Raw genomic sequence first — 27,881 nt, 5'->3', positions numbered from 1 at the left:
TAAATAAATACCTAATTATCTTATTGGTCTAATTATTTTTTCGGACACAACATTACGTCACCCTCTATCGATTGACACAATTCATTAACCTCTCACTGCGGACAACGTTTACATTTTTTTCCTTTCAATAATTACCTAATTAACTTATTGGCCTAATTATTTTTGGCAGCAACATTACATCAGCCTCTATCGATTGACACCACTCATTAATCTCTACCTCTAACTGCTGCGGACGCGATTTTGCGGACGCGGTCTGCGGACAGAAATTGTTGAATATAGCCAAGTAATGCTTTCGCGTTAATAAATAGTAAATACCTACCGCTGCCTACCACGGCAGGCCTCGACGAACCTGACGCGTTTGACACCAATGCCGACGACGAAGCACCGCATCCGTTGGCTGGGTTTGCATTGGCCATTACTTCACATTGGTCGTTCATGTGAGCATATGAATCGCGTATTAGATCATGCGGCACAACAGAGGTGAAATGGGAGGGAGAAGTAGTACGAATACGGCGCCTTGAAGGGCACAAAACAGATGCGTGGCCGTCCGGCTCAAGTTCAGCTTTCACAAGCACAGTCCAAAATGGCGGCATAACCTGTTTCGACGCTAGACGTCACCAGTATCAGGCAATGGCGCTACTGAAATGACGATTTGTGAAAAGGTCTATAGCGGAGCTGTGAAACTGAGTTTGTTCTAGTAACGTTGGTCCTGATGGTGATGAATGATAGTGGCTCTGCCTACAGTGTACTAGAATACTGTAGCTCTGCCCTTTGTATCGGACGGCAGCTTGCGCCGCCTAGCCAAAAATTAAAAGAAATATATTTATCTCTTCCCTATTTTTAGCTTCTAATTCGCCCGTATCTGCCCCCCCCCCCCTCCCTTTTTTTCTTCTCTTTATTCTCTTGACTTTTTCCACCAATCCTCTAACCTCTCTTTTGTTATCAAAACGCGTTCCTCATCCATTCGTCCATCTCCCCCAGCAAATCCCAGCGCTCTCTCCAGATCTGCCGCTTTTCCCGCGGGAAGGGCAGGACGAAGTTTTTGGCACCTTAGAACAACATGTTCCGTTGTTCCGCACGCCGCGCATAATATATCTACTTCCTGAAATTTTTTCCTGTACGTTTTTGTTCTGAGGGCCCCTGTCCTAGCCTCAAACAGCAATGAGCTCCCTCGTGAGTTGTCGAATAAACTTTCTCTCTTTATATCCTGTTTTCGAGTTCTATACATACCCAATGCCGATTTTCCGTGCATTCTTTCCTCCCACATTTTCCTTTCTGCCTCCTTTACCTGCTTTTCAATGCTGCTGTTTTGCTGCGGTGCATCTCCAAACTCTAGGTACTTAAATCTGAGCTTTCGGGTATTTCGTATTCAGGCTTTTCATGAAGAGGTGCTTGTACATTTTTCGTGCCCACCTTGATTCCTCCATTTTGGTTAGTATCATATTTTAGTTTGCTAATTGCCTCTCTAACCTCAAATGATGCCCAGCCCATATCTCCCTGGACTCCTTCATTAGGTGTGTTGCCATGTGCTCCCAATGCCAACCTACCTACCTTTCTCTGTCTGATTTCAAGGCCTGACTGTACTTCTGATTTCATGCACAGGACTGCATTTCCAAAAGTGAGTCCTGGTACCATAACACCCTTCCATACCCCTCTAACAACCTCATACCTGTTATAATTCCAGAGGGCCCTGTGTTTCATAATATCCGAAGTCCTTTTCCCTTTGTCTATCGTAATTCTTTCATGCTTTTCTAGGTAATTTTTTCCTTCATTGATCCATATGCCCAGGTATTTATAGCTCTCCACATGTTCAACCTTGGTGCCTTGTATTTCCAGCACATCCCCCCTTTCATCATTAAATACCATTATTCCTGATTTTTCGCTGCTAAATTGCAGTCCCAGCTTTTCGCCCTCTTCTCCACAGATCTTAAGCAGCTCCTGCAACCCATCCCTCTTATCTGCCAGCAGTACAATGTCATCCGCGTACATCAATCCTGGTAGAACTTGTGTTACTTTCTGTCCTCCCTGCATATAGCTTGCATCGAATCCCATATAACTTTCCTCCAGGCGCCTTTCCATTTGGCTCATGTATATCATGAAAAACAGCGGTGACAGTGGGCACCCTTGCCTAAGCCCCCTTTTTATTTTTGCTGGTTTTGTTGTTTCCGTCTCCCATACTATCACTGCCTCATTATCTGCATACACTTCTTGTATGAACTGAACCAGGTTTTTATTCAGGCCATATTCCTTCAACTGGTCCCACAGTTTTTTTCTGATCTACACTGTCATATGCCCCTTTAATATCTAAAAACGCTATCCATAATGGTCTCTGACTTGCTGCCGCTGTTTCTATACACTGGGTAACCACAAATAAATTATCCTCTAGTCTTCTGTCCTTGCGGAAACCATTTTGTTCTCCGAGGATATTCCCTCCTTCTGCCCATTCCTCCATCATTACTTTTACTAACTGCATTGCTACCCTGTATATAACTGATGTAACTGTGATTGGCCGATAGGGCTTTATGTTATCTCTGCTTCCCTTGCCTTTGTATATTAGTCTCATCCTGCTTAATTTCCAATCTTTTGGTACTTGTCCGCCCTTTATTGTTTGTTCAATCAACTGTCGCAATTTTACTTTGCTTTTTTGTCCTAATCTGGTAATCAATCCCATGGGTATGCTATCTGGTCCTGTCGCTGTTCCCAAGGGGACCTTCCGTTCTATTCTTTCCCATTCTCTTGCTGTCATCTCCTTGTATTCTTGCTCCTTGTCCCCGTGGTCCTCATTATTCTCCATTTCTTCTGCGGCATTCACTTCCAGACTGGCAAAGACTGTTTCTATTGTGCACCTAACATATTCCTGTGCTTCCTCTCCCTCCACTCTTTTTCCTTCCTGTGTGGTCAGTGAGTGTTGGACCCCTTCCGTCTTTTTTGCTTGTAGCCTTATGTGGTTCCAAAACCTCTTTGCAGCATTTTTATCTTTTTTACTTATGTCCATCATCCACTGGACCCCAGCTTTTCCTATTTTGATTTGGATTAAGGTTGACGCCTCCCTTTTTCTCTCAAGGTACTCCTCCCATTTGGATTCTACTTCCCTTGGTGTGGCTCCCTTCTTCATTGCTAATCTGTGCTCTCTGGATGTCTCTTGATGCCTCGTTATGGCTGCTTTAACTTCAGAATCCCACTAGCTTTTTGGTTTATATTTTCTCTTTCCTCATCTAATCTTGCCCTTTTTTAGCTCTCTTTTAAATACTTCTACTAGGTCATCGTATGTCCATTCTCTATTTGGTTGTTGGTTTACTATGTCCTCAATGCGCTTTGACCCTTTTTCCAACTGCATATCATTGAGTTTCTGGTTGCTTTCACATACCTGCATTTTTATTGCGGCCGCTGTCCCGCCAAATTGGAGTTTAATTCTTTTGTGATCGCTTCCTAAGCTCTTCGCCCCTTCTTCATCAATTTCCATACCTACTAACCTGTCATACAGCTTGTGGGACATCAGACAATAGTCGATAGTGGAATGAGAGTTATTTCTTTCCCATGTTATTTTTCCCTCACACTTTATCTCTGAATTAACTATTGTGAGATCCTGGGTTTCACAAAATGTTCCTAACGTTTTGCCTGTCGTATCGGTAGCTCCATCAAAAAATTCCATATGGGCATTCATATCCCCTAAGGTTATCACTTCCTTATTCTGGCCAAATTCCTCTATGTCTCTAAACATCTGAAATGTTCTGAATTTTCCTCATTCGAGTCATTTCCTGTTTTTAGGTAAACAAACCCTAGTACTGTATCTAGGTTTCCCACTCTACCCTGGAGCCATGCATGTTCTCTGCAGCTTTCTGTTATCCTTTTCCAATCTTGGCCTTTGATTAGCGCCCCCAGCCCACCTCCTTTTCGATCCTTCCCTTTTCTATTGCACCCCAGCCATGAGTATCCTTCAATGTATGTAGGTTCTACACTGTCTCTAAGGTGGGTTTCTGCTACACCATATACTACAAAATTTCCAGTTTGCAGCTGCTCCTGAATTTCATCCCATTTAATTCTACTTCTACCCCCTTGCATATTAATGAAGGCCAAATTTACGGGTTGTTTCTTTTTCCTCCTCCGTGCCTTCGTCCTGCCCTTCCTCCCTCCATCTTTGTCTCCTACTTCTCGGTATGCAGGGGCAATCTGCTCGCCTGTAAAAAAGCTAGCGCCCTTCGCCCCATCCGTAGCCCAAGCTGCCATCCCGCTGGTGCGGTGTAATGGATGCCATCAGGAGTGAAGGGGAGGTAGTTCCTATCCCCATGTATCACCCTGTTCACATCCATGACATCGCACCTGAGGGCCTTCCCTACCTCCCAGATCATCTCATTAGCCCTCAGTACTTGCACGGTAGCGACCAGCTTTGCCAGATTGGAAAGTGGCCGCGACGCCAGAACTGCCAGAACCTGCCACCAGAACCAAGCCAGAACCGCCAGAACCTCGGCGAAATTTCCCTAATTTTCCCAAAATATAAAATAGCTATAAAATGCTTAAAAATGACCAAGAATTAGCTGTCATCGCTCATTTTATTAAAATAAAAGCATGTCGTGCAGCCCCGAATCATCACTTTGGACGTCATACATGAATTGACCTTGCGTTGAATTGACCTTGTGGAACCTGCGTAGCATATCATAGGTGAAACAAATTTCATGCAGCACATCATGATCTTGGCACATCTGCCTGGAGGCCAATGTTGAGCGAATCCGTACAATGACATCCAAAGTTTTCAACAACCTCTTGCTTCGATCGGTACATATGGTCTTCACACATATGACTTGACTGAAGACCCGCTCCACTGCTGCATTTGGCACTGGGCATGAAAGACAGGCCAGTGCATACAATGCCAGTTCCTTGTGCTTTTCACCTGTGGCGTTTTAATTCGTACTCGAAAACTTCGACACATAATGTTGCACAATCATCTGGAAGTTTGCCGTCGAAGCTGGCCTCCTCACTCTAAAGATGCGAAACAATTCTCCTGTATTGCACTTCAATCACTTCAATAACTTCCAGGTTTTCTTCTCTTGAGATTGAGCGGCCGCTTGCGCCACTTAGTGCTAAACGTTTGGATCAGCAGCATCGGTAAAATGGTTTTCCCCAGATATCACCAGATTTTGTCTGGTGTAGTAGTTCATGGACTTGGACACCAGGAGCTCTAACAATTCTCCAGATTTCCGAAATCTGGCGGCGAATTTCACCAGATGGCGACGCTGGTAGCGACCAAGGAGGTTATATAGAACCTTTGGAGTGGAGGCGGTTCGTGAAAAGTGAAGCCGGCGTCCGCCATCTTGCAAGGGGCAAGGAGGAGGTATCGCCAAGGTATGGTGGCATAACCAAGGGGCGCTTCCATATATAACGTCCCATTTGCGGCTCTACGTACGCTACTTTGCACTTGTCTGGATATCTTCACGCTATTTTGGATCGCATGGGATAAAACTCAGCTAAAAAGTTTTGAAAAAAAAAAAGTGTATATAATAAGACCATTCTTGGATCCTATGGCATAGCGCATTTATACAATGTGTATGAATGTGCTGTTTTGATTATCTCGAGCATGACAGCCTCAAGTGTTATGTCGCTGAATAGCTTATGTCGGGTATAATTGCACTAGACTTATTGTAAGCCCTAATTGCTATCAATAATAAAAAAAATTAGTTCTTTGTATTAAATTCAACTTTCCGCTACAGCATCAAGTCATATATCGGTTAAAAGGTCTCTACGAGTAGAATTCAAAATCAAATTGTAAACTACGAAAAACGATGTAAAACCGAACTAACGCGGGTCTCACTCGGTTAAAATAAATGCGTGATAGAAGCGAAACTGTCTCAATGTTTACATATTCACAGCACGTAAGGAGTGCTAAGGGCTCCCGATATTTTTTTTTTTTTTTGACCGCTTGAAAGAAACTAACATCTGGCGTACTGGCACGAGCGTCCCCTCGGTTAGCTATTCGCAGAAACATCTGAAAGAAGACACGATCATTCGTTTCTTTCCTGCACTTCATAATTTCTATAGCATCATCATAACACTTTTGCAGCTTGAAACATTTTTATTAAAAGGCTGTCATTTTTTCTCACAGTGCTACCCAAGAGTTTGAAAGATGTCGCACTAGTTCTAGAAGTCGCAGTGTTAATATAGTTTTCAAATGCTAACAATATCATTAAAGTAACAGACTTAGCTTATTCAGCGTTGGTAAAGCAGGCAACGAATGACGTTCATTTCGACAGACAATTTTCATACTGTCAGCGAAGCATACGTGCCGCAATGCAAATTTAAGGGCATATTCTCTTTCCGAAACAGTGTTCGTCAACTGTGTGCTCTAATTTTGAAACTAGTTTACGAATGTGCTGTGTGCGCCGCAACGCAAGAGTGTTTTTTGGTCCAAGAAGCAGTGAAAAAAATCTGGAGAATATTATGATAGCTCGGTCCAGATTAAATCCACTCTTACTTATCACCATGTAAGGCGTATAAAACAAAAAAATTGGCAGTCTATATATACAATGGATTTTGACGACAACATGATTTCATTAAGATTTTCTTAAATTTACGTGCGTGCGACGCGCTTGCGCCGGCCGGCGCCGCATGCTTTTTGCTCCTTGCAACATGGCCACCGCTGGCTTGGCCGGCTTCACCCATTCGCATTGGTACCCATGGGGGACCGACACTCAAGAAGTTCTATGTAACCTTCTTGGTAGCGACGGTTGATCAACCAAGGTATATGTACTATGGTAGCGAAGGCTCCATAGATGCCCATACGTACAGAACATGGCGGCTCATGGGCTCAAGCGACCAATGAAAATTAGGAGGCCATGACGTCAAATGACGTCACCCATACATTCACTTTGGCGCGAATTATGTTTTTTTTTTTTTTTTTTAAAACCACCGCGTTGCATTGACGAGCCTGCATCTTTTGAAGGTTGTTGCCTTTCAGCGCGCGCCAACCTTTGCCATCTAAAATAACTCGAGTTTCTGTTGTCTACGCCTTTGTTTATAAGCAGTTGCTCCAGCACAATGAAAGTGGTTGGAAAGGTGGCGGCATAGAAAGGCAGCAACACTTCCAAATAGAGACCACGCATGCAAATTCATAATACAAATACTGCTGCAAGTCATGCAAGTACTTTGGCAATTTACTTTGTCCCTCAGCATAGTGAGGTGTGGTCCAGAAACACTGGTGCAACGGGGCAGTCGTGCCCAGATCGCAACAGAGTGTACCAAGTGAACAATTATGGTTTTTATATCCATAGTTTATTGCATCAACCAATAAAACAAAGCAACAAATCACAACAATAAAAATGCATGTCGCAGACAGCACAAACACTAGCGCTGTTTAAGCGGGCTAATCATTTTAATGACCACAGCCGAGGCATGGAAAAGGCTTGAAGTGCCTGCCACAAAACATCACCAGATAAGAAACATGCATGTACAGAAAACAAAGCTATGACAGCTGCAGTTGAAATAAAATGTCATGAATTAGTAGGTGCATCAAAACATGCATACGTGGAGCATAGAGCACTGGGATCACTCTTCACATTTAAATGCTTCGGCAAAAAGTATACAGCAGTTTTCAAGGCAATTTCAAGGTTGCACCAGTCCAGACAGCTTTAGCATCAACAAACGTGATTAACACAGGAGCATTAGAGCATACATTGAGTCTATGTGCAATCTCCAGATCTGCTCACCGGTGAAAGTCAGCCGGAAAGCGGCAAGACCGACGGTTGAGTCCACGCTGTCGCAACGTGCTACAGAGCATCGCTTCCTCACTCTGTGCGGGCTCATTTTGCGATAAAACGCTAAGCGCAATACACTGCTGCAAAAAGACTTCGCACTGCCCGCACGACGAAGGGGACGAAACCACCAAAACACGGCTGCGGGGGGATACTAAATCTCACCAAACGGCGACAGAGCAGCGACCAGCAAGGACGTCGAAATCTTCGCAAAAGGGACATTTTCAGACTTGCGAACTAAATTACGCTTTCCCGGGCGCACCAAGGGCCGCACCACAGGAGACGAGCAGCAGACAGCGATAAGAAACCGTTTCGTGCTTCGTCAGCTCCGTTATCTCCGTTGCCTTGGTTACCTCTGGCAGCGCCTCCTGACCGATGCAAGATCAAGGGGGTGGGGCGATAAGAGTGTTGCAAGATTTTTTTAAAAAAGTTAAGAATGTATTTATAAAATACCTTACATCATTCACAAACGAAGTTATCAAAATGTCTATTCTTTTTATGTTGATTGATACTTTTTAATTTGTAGTAATATAATTTCCTAATCTGAGTGGTTGGCTTCCCGACCTGTGGCTAAGCTGCGGTACCGCTGAACGGCTGAACCGCTTTTGGTGCTTTTGGGCCCAGCCTTCGCTATAGCCTTCGCCACCATTATACTTCCGCCATGGATCACGTGCCATGGATCAACCATAGATCAACCAATTGCAGCGAAGACGCTAGACACCCTACCCCAGCGCGGCGATTGAGCAGCGAAGCGTAAGTTTTGTGGCGCCACCATGCTGCCCTAGGTGCCGTTCTAAATACTAATGCAAATAACAAAATTTAAATCTGACATCATTACAGGATCAACACCATGTTTACTTGTAATATTTTGTCCTATCCCTGGAGATTGTGGGCACTCCCAAATTATGTGGTCGAGGAAATAGAGAAAGAGATTGTCGAGGGTCCCTCTCCACAGTATTTGCACAGATCGTTGGCCCTAAGGTCTGGTAGCGCGTGAAACGCCCAGACCGGGTTCATGAACATTGTATTAGTTTGTAGCCTCCTCCACGCGACAGCTGCTCTATTATTTAGGCTAACATCTTGCGGGGGGTACCAGTCTATGTCCCAATTTATAATGGTCGATGATTTCCCCGTAATTTTGCAGACGCTCGTCATATGCCCAGTGTTCGGGGGGCTCGACGGCTACCCGGAAGTAGAGAGCTCGAGCTAGCTCGTGAGCCGCCTCGTTACCAGGGGCGGCAGCGTGAGCGGGTGTCCAAATTAACTGAATTTTCCCATTGAGTGTTCTTTGGGTGAGGATTTTGGCCGCCTCCGGCGATATCCTCCCCTTTCCAAAATTTTGAATGGCAGTTTTGCTGTCGCTAATTGGTTGGTTGGTTGGGGTCTTTGGGATATTCTCGGGAAGGGGGGGGGGGATACCGGACACGGGTTATGTCGGCCTTAATTAAGTCGCGGCGGCACTCTTGGTGTGTGTCCGGGGGAGGGGGAAATGGGACGTGGGGAGGGGTGGGGGGATATCATCTTGGCCCGCACCAAGCAAACAGCCCGGTGAACATCGGCAGGTCGGCAGTCCGGTGTGGAGGCTCCGGTGCAGCAGCGCTCCAGGGTGTGCCCAGGCGAAGCCTGGTACTGCGCCTCTGCGAGGCACAGGAAGGACTGCTGGTGACAGGACGCCACGGCGATCGGGACAACCGCCGCAGCAGGAGGGGACCGCGACAGACTGCTGCCAAGGCAGCAGCGCTGCGGGTGGCGCGGAGGAGACCGTCCGTAGACAGCGCGCCGAGGCCCGCGAGCAGGGAGACACGGGAAGCTGTGTCGCTGGAGAATCCGGGCGGCAGCAGGGAGGACCGCTGATATACCTCTGCCGTGGCAGAGGTGTGGCGGGTGACGCTGGAGAAGCCGCTGGCAAGGCGGCGCGTCGAGGTCCGTGAGCACAAGGCCCACGGGAGTGCTGGCGAAGCAACGGGGGAACCGCAGGAGCGGCAGGGGACGCGGGTGCGACAGGGCCAGCGGACCGTGAATTCCGCGGGAGACTGGCAGTGGCCAGTAGGGCTGCGCCCATGGAGGAGCTACAGTGGGCCGCCGCAGTTGCCATGAGCCAGGTCCAACGCAGGGGCGCGCCGCAAACGTGGAGGCGACGAGGGGGGTGCCGCGGGGAAATCCAGGTCACCGGCACAGCACTGGGTCGACGCCTCGAAGGCGGAAGGGGCGTACCGTGAGGGTCCGGTGATCCTGGAGTCGGTTGCAGCACTGGGTCGCACCTCGCACGCTGCAGCTACGAGGTGCGTGAAGGAAGTCACGGGTCCAGGGCACCACAGCAGTACGAGGGCTGGCAGAAGCCAGCGAGATGGGGTCGATGGCCTTGGGAATAAGCACCAGCAGACTGGAACAGAGAGGACTGAACCCCCGAAGGGGGGCGAGCAGGACGCGCGAATACGTGAGGGACGGTCAAGGCTGACGAGAGTGCGGCGAGAGCGGGAACGCACGAGCTCGCCGGAGCGAGCGCCGCACACACCCGCTCTCGCCGAGCTCTGAGAGGCGACTGACGCGAAACACGCCTAGTCGAAGCGGAGCGAAAAACGTATGTCCGTTCCCCTCGGAGATCCGAAGGAGGCTGCTCGCTAATTATGAAGTTGGCTTCCGTTCCTACGAAAGCTAGCGCTATCGCAACTTCCTCCTTCCGCCATGGAGGACCTCCATGCCCTCCGCAGTCTCAATGGTCTCAACGTTGCGGCCTCTGATGGCTGCCGCGGATACCGGCGCCCCTCGGTCATCGACAACCGAAGCTACCGCCGCACCTGTTCTGCCACTTGCCGCATCAGCATATACTACTTCTTTCGCTCCCATGTTCTTGAACCGTCGCTCTAGAGCTTCGGCTCGTTTGGCCCTTCTTTCGACATTATATTCTGGATGCATGTTTCTAGAGAAGGGGGGGGGGGGGGGACCAAGGCGTTCCTGCTTTCCCTACTAATTGTAACTTTTTTTTTGAACTCCTCTGTCTGGGTTGAGTTCTACTTTTGCAAGGATTACCATGCCCGTCTCGGTCGTGCTTAGTCTCTCTAATTGGGAGACTCGCACTGCCTCCGCCAATTCTGCCCACGTGTTAGGCACCCCGAGTTCGAGCAGTCGTTCGCTCGAGGTACCATGCATGGGCAATCCTAGCGCCTTCTTAACGCATCTTCGAATCAGGCAGTCTAACTTCTCTTTTTCGCCGGCCTTGATGTCAAGGTAAGGCGTGGCGTAACTGATTCAGCTTATTACGTACGTCTGGATTAGTTTTATTAAATTTCTCTCTTTGGGTCCTCTTCCTTTAGTGGCGACGCTCCCCTGGGATACCCTGCTGCGAAGCGCGGACCCTGCTATCCAGCACCGCACCGTCCATCTGGCGGAAGAGGCCGCAACAAGCCAATGGCTACCTGCCAGCCTCTAATCCGCGGGCGCACGATTCCATATCATATCGGAAGAGGACGCCCATATCAGATAGAAATAAAAGTTTTGCAACCAACCAACCAACACCGTGTTTACAAACTAAGGGAAAGGGGGCGCTTGCGGCGTCGCAGCCTACTGGGAGTGAAAAGTAGGGTTAGCGCCCATAGGAATACAATATGGAACCGAAAGATTGCTAAGCAGTTTTCTAATTTCACGGGACACCTAAGATGTCCTTATTCGGTGCAGAGTAACCGTGCACCTCCTAGACAGATCATGAAAGTATGAAATCTCATGACCGAGGCGAAGTATTTTTTAAAACGTCGCGAAACATATAGGGGGTGAGAGTTGGGACGGCTACCCATAAAAACACAAGTAAGCACAACTTACCGCAAAATTTTTCTCATTTCGCAGAGCACCAGAATGGCTGGTCGTTAAACATTGGCCAGTGCTTTGAAGAAGTATGCTGCGTCGTTGCGGAGGCGGTCTACTTTTAAAACTACCCGAATAATCTATGTTGTCTCCTCCCGAAATGATCACGTAGCGAATCACGTAGTTTTGTTTAGTCTGATATGCTGCCGCATGGAGTAAATTAGCTTGATAATACTGTCGCTCAAGTGATACATCCTAGACAGAATTACATTAGCAGTTGTCAAACGCCATACGACAATACAGACCGAACGAGATTCACGCATTGCAGCTGACGACAGCGCAGCTGGCGATATCCACCGCGGCCGCCTCCAGCTGCGGAGCGTCTGCTAGCGACAGCGCAGTGGTGCATTGTCGTCTGCAACTGTGCGCGGTCAGTTTATCGTGCTGTGAATGGTCCCGTAAGTCGTCAGATTTGCAGTGCTTGCTAGGGAATGTAGTGTGCCATGCAACATGATGTCGGGGCGTGATACAAGACGTTCACCAAAAAATGAGAAGGGCTCAACGCTGCTGAACCGAGAAAAATGTTGCGGTAAGTTGTGTTTACATGTGTTTTTACGGGTCGCCCTCCAAACTCGCACACCCATACGTTTCGTGGTGTTTTAAATATACTTTGCTTCGATAATGAGCTTTTATACTTTCACGATCTGTTCTAGGATGTTCATGGTTGCTCTGTGCTAAATAACGACATCATATGTGCCCTGTGAAATGAAAAAACTGCTTTGAAATCTTTCGGTTCCATGTATGCCTATGGGCGCTAACCCTACTTTTCACCCCCAGTTGGCCCAACCTGGCGACAGTAGCGCCACCGCTTCATACTTACGTCACAGATAGGTGTTGGTCTATAGAGTAGCGCAGATTTCGAATTTTAATTTGATTGGAAGGAAGAGAGAAAGTACAATGAACTTTATTACGGAAAGAAAAAATTGGCTGGGGCTTACAACATTTTCGACGCGACTGGCAGAGACGGCGACGTCGGCTACGACAGGCGCGTCAAAAAACTGCCTGGCGTGCACGGTGCCGCGGCGCGCATGCGCACAATACGGCCTCGAGGGCTCGTACGTTTCGGTGTGCATTTTTGAGCAGATGACAGGGCATCTGAAGGGAGGAACTGGCTGCCTATTGAGGCACTAATTACTTTTGTGATCAGTGCTAAGAGTCTGGCTCTATCGGAGGGTGGTTTCTAGTGGTTCGAGCACAGGTGGAAAGGGAAATAAAGAGGGAGAGAGAGAAAGCGGCTGGTGGCCTGGCTCGCAGATGGTTTTACAGAAATTTGAGGGGGAACATCATTTTTCTCCTCGGGTTTTAGAAAATATTTTAATAATATCTTTTAAAACTTGCTGACGAAAAGAGAAGGAATTAATGTTCTGACAACCACTGACAAGAAAAAGAGATGACAGCCTGCTTCATATTCATGCAGTCCTTATACAATATTTGAGCGCGGAGGGGTCTCAGACCCCCCTTAAACCCCCCTGACTTTAAGCCCTGGTTGTGATCAAGGCAAAGATGCGATGTGTTTACTGCGAATGTTCAAATGGTACAAAACATTTACAGCCCGCCGTGGAGACGTCTAGCCCAGCAAAGGCCAGAGACCGCGTCGACGACGGCCAAGGACGGAACGATGATTGTGTACGTGCGTGTTTTACTGAAAACTAATCATCATTTAAGTGTCTGTACGAATACAGAAGAGTTAGAGATTACAGAGACATGATAATCACTTTCTCGGTCGGCCGCAGTTCTTGTGGAATTCTATCGATTTCGCGAATTCCCTGGTTGTTGAGCAGCTGACGTTCCGTGTGGCCGAAATCGAGTACGGCCTTCGATTCCGGCATGTAACGGTCACAACTCTATGTGAAACCGCTTCCGCAGTTTCTGGTATTCTTCCACTGAATGTACCGCAGATAAGTGAAACAACATCATCGTTACACTTCCATGAGCACTGCATTAAAACGGGAATGGCACACGCACTGCAGCGAAGAACTTACAGCTGTGCCCGGCCGCACTGCTGACAGATTGCATCCCAGGCAATTTTTTTTCCTCTGAACGTCTTTGTAGTCAATCCGCTTGGTATCGTAAACGCAAGGATGCCCTCGAATGCCTTCTAGCAGCTTTTCCGCAACAGTGTCTGAAACGCGCGCGCGGTCGCTGTCTACATAGCAAGCCGCCATCTTCACGGCGCGTGAGGAATGCTGGGATGCGTGGCCGACGCATTCGGCGAGAAATAGGCAAGATTCTACTGGCGCGTCGGCTCGCGCTCGCTACGTCCATCACGCCGTGACGTTGGACTATAGACCTCGGTTTTTCGCCGACGTAACGTCGCGAAGGACGACGTGCGCGCGCGCGTGCGGTACGTCGTCTTCTCTTGCGGATGCATGGAGACTGACTTGGCAGGCCAACCTCTCTATTGTGACGTCAAGCGAGCGCAGCGCCTCCAACAGAAGGAACGCAATGCGCCGTGTCTTCACGCGTGGCTACCGGCCGCCGCTGCGCGACGACTCGACTTGGTAGCCCGTCTCTCACCCTAGTATGACTTCAGAGGTCATTCTAAAGGTCAAGCGTTGCTACCGGGCGCCGCTACGCGAAAGGCCGTTCATGAGCGTACTATTGCTTTCGTGATAAAACACGTACCTCCTAGACCATGAAGACCCCGAGCGACAGGCCCAAGACGGCTAGGGATTGAATGTCCGGGTAGTCGCTGGCCTTCATTCCACGTACGTATCAAGGGAGGGATCTGGGTCCGTGTTCCGAGTTTGCGTCGTTATCGTGAGTGTCGCTATCTCCCCGACCTCGAGTCACCTGATTGGTGGAAACGCTGGAAAATGATGTTGCCACCTCTTCCGGTTCCGCAGTGGCAACACCCAGTTTCGGCGTTTCGACCAATCAGATAATTCGAGGTCACGTGAGAAAGCGACACTTCGATAACGAATCAAACTCGGAATACGGGCCCAGGCATGAGCTCTCTGGGGGGTAGATGGGCTCAACCATCCAAAATCATATGGTTTAATGAGGCTATTTCACCGCTTCTGCGACAGGTAGGGTTAATTTCTGAATTAAGGAAATTTGACACAGTGTATGAATTAGGGAATATATCATGCAGTTTGAAGTTTTTTCCACACCAGTGCACCTGTTCCTCTCTGGAAAGTGCGCTGTGTGTGGTGGTGGGTATGTTGTTCTCCCGGGTCTGTGGTGTAATCGTGGTGTGAGGTGAGCGACTCTGCGAAGGGCTGCAGGTCCAAGGCGACGTCCACAGCTCGGTGGGCTTCTACTCGAGCGTATGTGTGCGCTGCGTCGTTGCATGGGTTCCCCGCTGTTAGACGAAAACTTTCAGTGTCTCATCGTTGTCGACAAAAGGTTGTCAGGTCACGCTTTCGAGAGCGAGAGTTAAAAATATATTCATAAACCATGTCTCCACCGGGAATCGAACCTCCATTTATTGGATTCCCAGCCCAGCGCTTTACCAACTGCGCCACGCCCCAGAACGTGGAACGACCTTCACAATTGTCGTGACGCTGGGACTAAGTCGACCCGGCCTTCACTTGGTAGCGTGCAGAGACTCCGGGTTGATGAAGGATTGAATCTTCGAAGTTGGTAAAATATATACAAGCAGGTTTAATGGCACTTTGAGAAAACTTATTTACATGAAAAAAAGGGTATATCAGCAAAATGGCAAGCGTTAAGAGTTCATAGCGAGAAGCGTCTGGATGAGCCGTTTATCCAGGGCTCAGAGCGTCATTTCGTGCTCTGCAACGTCCTTAAATCCCCTATGTCCAGCCCCTCTCTGAAGATGCTGATCAATCAGTTCCAGAGCACACCCCTCAGATATCGGCAACCAATCGAACACATCACTGCACTGATGGTCTGATGCACTGACTGGTCCAGTATTGTTTCGTCGGGCGTGGTCACTTGTTGTCGGGTAGAGCTTGGGAACGGCGAGGAGGTAAATGTCGATTCTTCTGCAAAGATGCGCTATGTTGGTTCCGGCAAGTGGATTTCCTTCTCAGAAACCCAAGTGTACGTACGCGCCACGAATACTACTCCCAGCATTGCCCTTTCCGGCAATTGCAACTCTTTCCTGCATTCACGGGAAATCCTCTAGTGGCCGTAATCTTCATGCTCCTTTCTTCTCCTGTACGTCAGCGGACGTGTCACTCCGATCGTCTCCTTTGGACAACAGGCATTCCTCACTTGACAATAGCGCCTCTCGACGGGAAGGGTGAACAGTTGAACAAAAGCACTTCCGGCTATTTCTCACAGGGCGACGTTTCTTTGTATTTTTCTTGACGTTCCCTTGACAGGGCCAACTTGGCAGTTGTAGGGTCACGACCAAGCAAAGCATGTTCACACAAAAAGATTCATATAAACACGCTCACTTAGAGCCCTTGCACAAACAGCACATATCAATACCATGCCCACAGGCGCACAATAGTGCGCGCAAGCGCGGACCATGCACGGTCACAACAACCATTCCCCTTGTCTACTATGAGGATGATAGCGGGATTCCGCGAGTGATAGATACTGCGCCTTTGCTTTCCTGTGAAAGAATTCCTATGATATCACACAAATCCTCTATGACGACACAGGAGCATTTCAAAATGGCGGTCGCTCTCGGTGGGAGGAGCTTCTCGATTCCGATTTCTATCGCGTTTTTAGTGCGTAGCACTACTAGCCGCAATCACGGATTTCGCCGATGTCTGTCCGAAGCCGCTCACTCTCTCTCTCTTCGTGAACTTGAAGTGGAAAAGAGAAATTGGCGACGCGCGTGTCGCGCGGCTCGGCACTGAGGAGGCGGAACGGTCGCGCAGCTGCAGCAAAAGCCGCGCGCGCTGTCTCTGTCCATCTCGCCGTGAACTTGAAGGGAAAGAGAAGGTTGCGACGCCCACATTACACGACTTAACAGTGAGGGGGCGGAGCGGCCGCACAGATCCAACCAGTGAGAGACTGGGGCGTGTCACATTTACGGACGTCGCGGCCTTCACCAGACAGTGTTGTACAAGTGTGTGTTGAGGGTGGTTGTTCCTGGCCCCAAGGGGCTGGGATGGTAGGTCAACGCCTCTTGCGGCGGGGGCTAGCCAGCCACCGAATTTTTATCTGTTGTAGGCCGTCATTGCACCCGCCACCGCTTCGGTGGTGGACGACGGCTGCTGTTGCGGCGCGCGTCTTTCTCTCTCTTCTTTTTCTTTCTTCTCTAGTTTCTCTCTTATGTCCGCACGAGGCAGCGGAGGTGGCTCAGCTACAGAGCCAGTAGCAGGCCCGTGCATTTTCTTTTCCTTCTTCCTACAGCCACTACAACAGCAAATGTGTGTTACTCCGGACTGAGCAGTCGTGTGTCGCTCGCGTGTCCTCAACTTCGGCATCTCTCCTCTCGCCTCAGTCACTCCTCAACACTTCACGGACAGCAGACGTGTATGCGCGGTGATCTCTGGACCTCGGCTCCGAGCCGCTCGCCGCGTCTTGAAGCAGCTTGTACTTACCTTCAAGCGCATTTCCCTGGTCTTGGATTACCTTTCTTCGCCCTGGAGACCTTCTTTCACTGCTCGGAATGTGTTGATGCAGAAATTTTGGAGCATCTGTTTTACCAATTCCCTACATTCTCCTCAAATCTCTATTTCTCTCCCCATCTGATCCCACCCCAGACCTTTCAGGCGCAGAGCAATGCATTCCAAAGAGGGATGCAATACATCATGCCTATTTTCGCTGGTAATAAGAACCACTGAACATGATGTAAGGAAAGCTGAGGACGCGGCTACGCCCTTGTGGGTAGCCCTTCTAACGACTCTAGCTTGAAATTTACAAACAGTATTATTTCATTTGCTTTTTCAAAGGATGCACTTAATAAGAATTCAATGCAGAGATTTTATTTCTATGCCGGCACAATGCCACACTGAATGATAATGGGTAATGTAAAAGGACAGTATGGATACAACGTAACTCTGAATCTCTGCAACGTTACAATTTGAAATATTTTGATATCTAAATCCTATATCATTCAGCAACATGCAAACTATTGCACATTTAAAAAGCAGCAAAACTTGGTTGGAAGAAGGCGCATTATAATTACACACTACTTACACACGAAGCAGAGGTAACTACATGCCTACAGGTACGTATTAGGACATTCTCATATACCTTACTTCCTAACTTAGGCTGTTAATGCAGACAGACAAAAATAACACCACCACAAGAAACCAGCATTTTCTGGAGTCCAACAGCTGGAGACAAACACTACGCTACCTTCCATGTCCCGCAGTATTATGTAAAATGTGTGCGCCGTACTTCCACATTCAGCTCACAAGCATTATTAGTCCTTAGAGATGCCAACACAGTGCACAAAACGGCCTAGAAGTGTCAGACGTATTGAGCAGCAGCATTCATCATTGCTGCCCTGCCCATGTCCTTCGCTTTTCTTAAAAGTAGCATCCGTTAAGATAATAATATTGCTTAACCTTAAAGAAAACTGTAGAGGATTACAAAAGTGCAACCAAAAAAGGGGGGGGGGGGGATTTACAGGATTCGAAAATAGGGCCAAGCAGAGAGCGTCAAGTGTCTCTGCCATCATGTGGGTGATTTTAATTCACCACACCGGAGCTGGGCGAACCCGTTAGGGCTGAAAACAGTAGACGTATTTGACTTCTTGCCCAAATTTGAATGCGCTGAGGGAAACGACGGATATTTCCAACATGGACGACCTGGAGTCGCAGAAGTTGGCCAATTGGCCCGTGAACTTGGCTACTCGTGCAAGGGGAACCCGAAGAAGGCCAAATGGATTAAGTTCATCCGGCAGTCCGTTGCGATCGGCTCCGCCCGGGAGAAAAAAAAACAAGGTCAAGTTTGCCCCTGACGCATGCGATGTCGCCGACCCAGACCACAATGGGGTACAGTCGGCAGCAGCTCCAGTGTCACCAAAAATGCCTTGCCGAAGACACCGGGACAAAAATCGGTTTCGAAAGTTAAGAAGACTCCGAACTTCGCCAAGCTTCATGCAGCTGTGTTTGTCAAAATGAAGTCTGTAGTGGAGCGCGCCGCCCGTCGCAACACGTACCCTGGACAACACGGCTGGAACCAGCGGCGTGCAGCAGACTCTGAAGGCAGCAGTATCACGGATCCTTCGGCTCATGCTGAAAAAGGCCAAGACCGAGCCGCTCAAGATACCCGTGAGAGAGCGGATTGACCCAACTCACCGTACGGTCGCTTGACAACACCAAGCGCGCGCGATTTTGGGCAAAGTTATCTCTACAGGAGGTTTGATCTCCTGATGGCAAAAAGGGGTCTGGTGTGTGACTGACTTTTTTTTTCTTCTTCAAAACCGACATTTGGCGACTTGGCATGTAGAAAGCTTTTTTTTTTGTATGTACGCTTCTATTGATTGTGAATAGTCTGCCTTTTTATATTTGAGCAGTGTGTGACCAGTTTTATAGGAGTGAATTTTATTGTAAAAAAAAAAGAGAAAAGGGCCACATAATGGGCTTTTGCCGCACGAGGAGGACTTATTGTTGTACGATGGTGGAACGGATCACTGCAACATCAGAGCAACTATTTGGGACCTATGACCCATTCCCCAAACATTTCACCCCAAAGAGCCGAGCACCAGGCAAGGGGAAAGCTTGTACCCATTAAAAAGCTGGTGGGTATCCGGCGGCACCAGGGATCGAGCCTGGTACCTCCCGAACACGAGGCGGATGCTCTACCACAAGAAAGAAGAGTTACATCTAGTCAAACCGTATCCCCCGGGCTTACATGGAATCGCCCAGGCCGAACCCCATCCCAAGAGCTAAGTCCCGTAAATGACGGGCACCCACGCCAGGGACCGCTCCCGTACCAATTTACGTCTGGCCATCGTCGAGCTGCGAAACGCATCCTGTCAGCTCTACCACCGCGCGTGGCGGACCTGTCTACTACTGCCATCGCGTTGGTCGTGTTGTGGGTCGCACACACGTGCTCGGGCAGACGGTGTCGCAACACTCGTGGTGCACTTCCGTGACGTGCACCCCTATCAGGCGCCTTCGCGTCCCCGACTTCGGCAACTTTCTCCATGTCGCGCTCCGAGCGAGAGCCCGATTCTAAAATTTTGGTAAGCGTCTTGGTTTGGACGCCGGCCCCATTGCAAAACTCTTCAGAACCTACCGCCTACGTACCGGAAACGCGAGTGGAGGCTTCATCCTCCACCTCTTTGGTCTCACAGCGGTACTACTGACAGACTCTCAAAGGGTGCTTGTACCAGTTCTGCTTTGGCTTCGTCTTTACTCTTTTAGCCTACTGAAATGCCTGCAGGCCATCAGCGTTTCCCAGGACGGTCCTGGTTTCCCAGAGGAGTGAAGAGTCTCTAACAGCGCCCCCAAACATCCTCGCGGGCTAGGTTATACAGGGTTGCCCCTACCCCTGATGACTTTAGTCAGCGGGGTTTCCCTTGCGGCGTCCCTACATAGAGACTTAGCCGGCACAGCCCATCCCTGGACTGCACCGACGGATGAACTGACTCTTGTTTTCCGCTACAGGGAGTGGTCACCTCCAACTCCAGCGGCTTCCACCTTGGATCACAGGGAGTCGGGAGCCCCCTGTGATCCCAAGCCTAATTCCTTGTCCCGTTTCTAGGGACATCATCGGTAAAGGCTGTGGTTTTCGATGGGCCCCACCGTAGCGGTCTATAAATCCGATAATCTATTCCACTTTAGTGGGATAGACTTCCTCAGAGTGTACCAGTCTCCGAGCTTCCATTCGGCCGTCTGATCATTCACCAGCGTGGCCTCTCTCGATTACAGGAGCGCGCCACTGCTCCCAGCCTTATTCCTAAAGGCTTCATCACCAATGGTTACACCCCGCTCGGTTACAGGAGGACGCAGCCCCTCCCAGTGACCATTAAGGAATGGAAGGAGAGCCCTCGATCGAGACCCCCTTATCTTTAAGCCCTGGACGACTCGCTCGCCTTCCCGCAGCAGCTAGGTGCAATGCGCGGAGTCGGAGGCGCTCACTCGCTCTCCTCGCGGTTCGTAGCGGATGATGGTGATAACTTTATTGTTCCACCAGATAAGGAGGCCTGCTACTTCCCGCTCCCGGCAGAGACTCAGTTTTTGTACTCAGGATGCGGTGGATCACGTGGCAAGGGCGACATACGCAGAATTAATCTACTCACGGCTACTTATTGCCGTCCTGGTCCTCCTTGCGTGCTCTCTCAGCAGGTTTTTTTTTTTTTTAACGTTTTTCCCGCTTCTCTGACGACCGGGTTGGGTTAATGCGAGAATTGGCGTCCCGGCGTACGGGAGGAAGCGTACGCGACGGCTGCGCACATTTTTTTTAGAGCGCAGCTCTTTGGCGTCCGTTCCTGGGTTTCGCGTCGGCGTCGGCGTCGTCGTTGGCCTCGTAACCAGCTCCGCCCTCCTTTCATCCCCCCAGCGCTAGCAGCGACCGACTGATACCGCTGGATGCCGCTGACGCCGCTAGAGAGTCAAGATAACGTGACTGCATAGAACACCGTCGCCGCCATGCAGAAAGAGGAGGGGAGGGCCCCCCCCCCCTGTTCCTGTGTAGCGGATAGGGTGCTCTTCAGTTGCCGACGCTCCGGTTATTTCACGTAGGCCCCGGCACGTCGACGAATACGTGACCACCTTCCCACGGCTAGACCTGGTTCTTGGCGCTGCGGAAGCGAGGGTATCATATTGTTTGCGTCGGCATCGGCGGCGTTGTCCCTGAAACCAACTCCGCAGCTGGGGTTGACTCACTATCGGCGTCAGCAGCATCAGTCAGTCGCTGCTATCTCTTCCCTCCTCCCTTTATCGCGTTGTCCGCTTGCTGCGCGCGCTTCTGCCCCCATCGTTTGCCGCTGGGTGTACACGCCGCCCCCCTCGCCCCTCTTCCTGCGAGTCTCCGGTTGTCAAAGCGCCGGCTCGAACTTAATTCCTTTCTTCGCTCCTCCTCCAATGCAACCCCTGTGCGGTGGCAATCAGAGAGCCAGATCGGTGGCGGCGGATGTGTATATGTGCACCGCCCGAGCCGAAATTGCCGCTGCCGTTCGCCACTGCGAAATTATCTGCCAGTTCTTTCTGAGCCATGAGCGAGACGACCGGTGGAAGTCCTCCGTCTGCTGCTGCTGCTAAACGAGCTGCCAGAGCAGAGGCCCAGCGCCGTCGCCGCCAGAATCCAGAGCAGTAAGCGAGGCTGAAGCAGAAGCTCATCGCCGCCGTCGAGAAGACCCTGCCGTTCGCACCGCCGAAGCGGAGGCTCATCGCCACCGTCGATAGCAACCAGGTGTAAGCGAGGCGGAAGCAGAAGCTCATCGCCGCCGCCGAGAAGGGAGTCTTTGTTAAAGGAATACGTGTGAAAAAAAAAAAAATTCTGTGATAGCGCATACATGTGTTGTTCGATTTCTTTGCCTCATTCTATCGAAAAGGTGAAACAGCTTATTTGCTGCGCTCAAATTTCGCATTAGAAAGTAACGTAATCGTCGGTAATTTTTTTTGTGCTTGTTTGTGGCTACCAGGGAAGAGGTTTTCTAACTTGTTGCGCATGCTGAAAAGCTCACTCTCCGTTGTTGTTGCTGATAGCACATCCTTACTTCACTGATTTGTATGCGCGGAATGAGCGAGCTGCGTTCTGTTGCTACCGCTCATATTTGCTTGTGCAGCTCAGCACGTACACGTTGAATAATTCGAACTGGCTCTCACTACACAAGGTAAAACGATGCAAAGAGGTGGATGAGCAGAAGGTCTTTACTACTCTTTGCCTTTACTAGGCAAAAGTTTATTCCGCTTGCTCGAGATAGGAAACGTGATGGCGAAAAGAAAAAAAAAATGCGGGAGCGGTGAATGCATTAAGCTTCTTAATAATATTTTATTCATATTTTCTTTTTCATGTATTTCATTTCTCATTAAACCTTATTAGCTCAAATTTGCTTAAAACCACTGAGGAACTTTGACTTGCTCGATCTTCGCTGATTGATTGGCTAAAACGTTTATTACGCGCCGATATAGGAGGTTCCCCTACTCCCCCACTCAGGTGTGCAGACCCGAATAGGGGGCTGGGACTCCGCAACTAGAAACGCGCAAGAATACATCAATTCTTATTCACGGCCTCAGCCGCCAGGCGATGGCTTCCTTTTGAGTCTCTGTTTTCGCTTTGTAGGAGGGACTCCTAAACTTCCGTGTCTTGAATCTTGGCCGTTACACCAGGCGAAAAGGGGCATTATGTAGTCTAGTTTACCTCTCTGTCCGCAGTGTTTAGTTTTCGTGTTCCCTGTACTCTACTCGCGGCAGTGGTGGACGGCACCGGAACCCCTCTAATCACAGCATCGATAAAAACAAGAGATGCGGTCATTGCCGAGAGGTAGCAATTGAGCTAATCTGCGTCTACACAAAAGCTAAGGTGATAAAAGCGGCGTCATCTTGAGACGCACTGTGCGCGCCCGTCATTTCCCTTTCCTTTCCCTCACCCAGCTCTCACAGAAGTCATGTGACCGTTCTGGCTGTGTGTGTGTGTGTGTATCATCATCATCATCATGAGCCTGATTATACCAACTGCAGGGCGAAGGCCTCTCCCATATTTCTCCACTTAACCCGGTTCTGTGCTAGCTGCATCCACTTGACCCCTGCGAACTTTTTAATCTCATCCGCCCACCTAACTTTCTGCCGCCCCCTGCTATGCTTTCCTTCCCTTGGAATCCAGTTTGTTACCCTCAGCGACCATCGGTTATCCTCTCTTCGCACTACATGTCCTGCCCATGTCCATTTCTTCTTCTTAATTTCCACTGGAATGTCGGTAACTTGAGTTATTACTCTGACCCACTCTGCACGCTTTCTATCTCTTAATGGTATACCCCTACCATTTTTCGCTCCATAGCCCTCTGGGTTGTCCTCAACTTGTGTATATATATATGCAGATAAATCAAGGGGAAATGAGGGTACTCATTATAATACATGAAGGAAAGAAGCCAACAGTCGGCGAGGCCAAAGAAATAGCATTGGGAGTTGTACTTTTTTTTTAATTTTTACTTCGGTAATCACATAAATTAGTAATGTAATCTGTCTAGGGGAAAGATTTACTATGGGGGCCGCCATCTTGAATTCCTTGGACAGAAAATTTCACGTCGAAGGGAGGTGGTAGCACTAAACCCCAAGAAATCGACAAACGTGAAGAGTAAGAGCTAACGAAAATCAAAAGCGCATGCAGAACCACACAGCCGGGGCATTGGTTGCCAGCGGAAAAAAATCGCCAAAAAAGCGTGCTGGGAAGGCGGACCATGACCAGGACGGCAATATGTAGCCGTGACGTAGGCTCTACGTCGACCTTGTCGCGTGATCCCCCCCTCCCCCTCCCAGCACGCAGGCGGGGACAGGGGCAAGACCCTCCGCGGAAGGAAGCTTGCTGAGGATAACTTTTTTCTTCCACCAGATAAGGAGGCCCCCAATCCCCGCCCCCAGCACGCAGGCCTAAGGGACGGGAGCGAGCTCCGCGATCAGAAGCAGGCAAAAAGGTCTTGGTTTTTCGCGGCTTCTTCCGCTAGGCGGATGGCTTGTTGGGGTGGAGCAGGGACCTTGCTCCGCAGCAGGGCTTCACAATTATATTTGCTTTAGTTCCTGGGGAGCTAGCACATTCCCAGATTATATGGCCAAGGGTCCCTCTCTCCCCACAGTGCTTGCATTTATCGTTTTCTCTATCGTCCATCTGGACATAATATGCCCAGACCAGGTTTACAAAGTTCCCAGCTTGCAGGCGCCGCCATGCGACTGCCTCCCTATTGTCGACTTCTATCCGGGGGTGGCACCAGTCTCCTGCTTAACCTGTAATTTTTAAGAATTTCGGTATTTTGAAGACGCTCGTCCATATATGTTATAGTTCACTATATTGTTACGGTACGCAGTGAAAGAGACGATGACGAAGTGCTGGGCTAGTAGAGAAAGACGACGCTGCAGCTACGTCTGGTTCTCCTGTGAGTGTGTCCCTGACGGTGAACTGTTGCGACTACGACGTACCATCGCCTCCTAATATCTCGACGTGCCTCGTAACATCTTGGTGGAGCTGCTGGGTTAGACACCAATACCACAAGCTGGATCTCCGTAGTGGCCGCCAACTTGGTGCTAGCACTATGCAGTCCGACGCAGCTACCTCTACAGCGGCACAACCAGCGCCCACTGTCGTCGTTGCGCAGCCTCGTGATCCGGGAACCTTTTGCGGCACCGATGACATCGACGTCGAAGACTGGCTCGCTATGTACGAGCGAGTCAGTAAGCACAACCGATGGGACGCAACGTTGATGCTTGCAAATGTCATTTTCTACCTGGCTGGTACGGCGCGCGTATGGTTCGAGACGCACGAAGAAGATCTAACATCCTGGGACATGTGCAAAGAGAAGCTTCGGGATCTCTTTGGCAAGCCAATCGGACGCAAGCTCGGCGCTAAAAAGGACCTGGCATCGCGAGCACAGTCGTCGACCGAATCATATCTGTCGTACATACAAGACGTACTAGCTCTATGCCGCAAAGTGAACAGCGCCATGCCCGAGTGTGACAAGGTGGGCCACATATTAAAGGGCATTGCTGACGACGCTTTTAACCTTCTATTTTGCAAAGATTGTACGACGGTCGACTCCGTCCTCGAGGTATGCCGGCGGTTTGAGCAAGCTAAACATCGTCGTATTGCTCCCCGCTTCGACCGCTTGCCAAATACAGTTGCTACGTCTTCGTGCGAAGATCTGCCAACACTGCAGCAGCCGTCCCATGAGCCAAACTTGACCAGGATCGTTCGCAGAGAGCTGGAGGCAATGGCCCCCGTCGCATTCACACCTCAGCCGGCGGATGCTACTATAGCACTGATCCAAGCTGTCGTTCGCCAAGAATTTGCGAACGTGGGCCTTAATGCGAGCGTAAGCCTCAGCTCTGGTCAGCCGTCCGCACAGCCATCTGTCCAGCCCACCGTTCCGGTGGTAGCTGCTGCGGCTCCGACTGCGCCCTTTCCGACGCGATACCCCGAATCTACCCGACGCTACCGCAACCCAGAAGAATGGCGGACCTTGGACAACCGACCCACCTGCTTCAACTGCTCACGTGCCGGCCACATTTCTCGCCATTGCCGCAGCCGTTGGGTTCCGCCACCTCGACCTCGCTACTATCATGATCGCAGCACCGCCTACGGACCACATCCAACCTCTCTCCGTGATACGCCCTCTCGTGACTTTAACCCGCCATCACCGTGCATGTCCAGCCGATCGCCGTCTCCCCAGAACCGCCGTTCCCGCTCGCCCCTACCTCACCGGTCCTCGTCCCCTCATTTCTCTGGCCCGCTCCCGGAAAACTGATCAATGCAGCTCCTGGAGGTGAAGCTGCATTGACGACCCGGCCCGAAAATCCTCTGCTGACCCTCGCTCATCGCCGCAATCTTCTAGATATCTGTGTAGATGGTGTGCCTGTTACCGCCCTCATTGACACTGGTGCCCAAATTTCCGTCCTCAGCTCTTCGTTTCGCCGCCGACTCAAAAAAGTTGTCACACCCGCCTCTCCATCAGCCGTTCGTGTCGCCGATGGAGGCGTCGCTGCCGTCGTGGGGCTTTGCACCGCGCGCGTGAGCATTTGTGGTCGAACTACCCCTGTGCTCTTCACTGTAATCGACCGCTGCCTTCACGATGTGATCCTCGGCATCGACTTTTTAACGGCGCACTCTGCCCTGATTGATTGTTCAAGTGGCCTCCTTCGCTTAGACCTGCCTTTCTGCTCCGACCGCACAGATATCAAGCCACGCCTCTGCTCCGTCGAGTTTGTTCGCCTACCGCCCGAAGCTGCCATGTATGTTCCTTTGGCCCCGTTTCCTGCTATTCCTGATGGTACATACGTCACTTGTCCAATCACCGATGTTGTTCTCCACCGTAACGTCATACTCCCTCACACTGTCCTGACCGTCACGGATAACAGAACCTATCTTCCCGTCCTAGGGACGGGAATTGATAGGGACGGGAAGATAGCCGCTCTGTCCAAGTTTTGCCCCATGGCATTGCACTCGCTGACTTGCTTCCGTTGGCTGACTGCGAAGTTTCTGCCCTCAAGCCTGTGCCTCTGTCTGAACCCCCCGTATCAGCTTCTCGTTCGGCCCTTTTTACTCCCATGATAGCACCGGATTTGACACCTCAGCAAGCCGGTGCTCTCTCCGACCTTTTGCTTTCGTACAAGGACATTTTTGATTTTGCCGACCGACCTTTGGCCCAGACATCTGTCGTTACCCATCGCATAAATACTGGTGATGCCAGCCCTATTCACAGAAGGCCTTATCGAGTCTCTCTTGCTGAGCGCCACGTGATACAGAAGGAGGTCGACAAGATGTTGACAAATCATATTATTGAGCCTTCCTGCAGTCCCTGGGCGTCTCCTGTCGTTTTAGTCAAAAAGAAAGATCAAACTTGGAGATTCTGTGTAAATTACCGCCATCTCAATCAGATCACTAAAAAAGACGTTTATCCGCTCCCGAGAATTGACGACGCCCTCGACTGCTTGCATGGTGCCAGCTATTTTTCCTCGATCGACATGCGTTCCGGCTACTGGCAAATAGCTGTCGACGAACGGGATCGAGAGAAAACCGCATTTGTCACCCCTGACGGACTATACCAATTCAAGGTCATGCCATTTGGCCTCTGTAACGCTCCTGCGACCTTCGAGCGCATGATGGACTCGCTTCTCCGTAGCTTCAAGTGGACAACGTGCTTATGCTACTTAGATGACGTTGTCGTTTTCTCTCCCACGTTCACAAGTCACCTTGAACGGCTTTCTACGATACTGGCAGTCTTTCGCCGCGCCGGTCTTCAACTCAACGCAAAAAAATGCAGCTTCGGCCGCCGCCAGATAAAAATCCTGGGACATTTGGTTGACGAAAATGGTGTGCAGCCCGACCCTGATAAAGTTCGTGCAGTCCGCGAGTTCCCTACACCACGTAATACAAGTGATGTGCGAAGTTTTCTTGGGCTCTGCTCCTACTTCCGTCGCTTCATTCAGAACTTCGCTGACCTAGCACGTCCCCCTCCCTTTTGCAGAAAAACGTGAATTTCTCGTGGAGCCGTGAACAAGCTCAGGCCTTCACAACGCTCATTTCCGCGCTCACCGCTCCTCTTGTACTGGCGCACTTCGACCCGTCTGCGCCTACAGAACTGCGCACCGACGCTAGCGGACATGGTATTGGCGCCATCCTTGCCCAGTACCAGCACGGCCACTCTCGTGTGATTGCCTATGCCAGCCGCCTTCTATCTCAGTCCGAGCGCAATTATTCCATTACGGAGCGCGAATGCCTTGCACTTGTTTGGGTGTTGACCAAATTCCG

The 27,881-nt window shown here is 50.0% G+C and overlaps 1 pseudogene; it reads left to right on the top strand.

Annotated features, from left to right (window-relative positions):
- The first annotated feature begins 4,244 nt into the window (after nt 1-4,244).
- On the top strand, nt 4,245-18,907 carry LOC146203674 (uncharacterized; annotated as a pseudogene).
- The last annotated feature ends 8,974 nt before the right edge of the window (nt 18,908-27,881 follow it).

The sequence above is a fragment of the Amblyomma maculatum genome, chromosome 1, assembly GCF_055883805.1.
Source record: "Amblyomma maculatum isolate TAMU_Amacu chromosome 1, ASM5588380v1, whole genome shotgun sequence".
Classification (NCBI taxonomy): Eukaryota; Metazoa; Arthropoda; class Arachnida; order Ixodida; family Ixodidae; genus Amblyomma; species Amblyomma maculatum.
The sequence above is the reverse complement of the archived record's forward strand: the minus strand, read 5'-3'. Positions and strand labels throughout refer to the sequence as shown.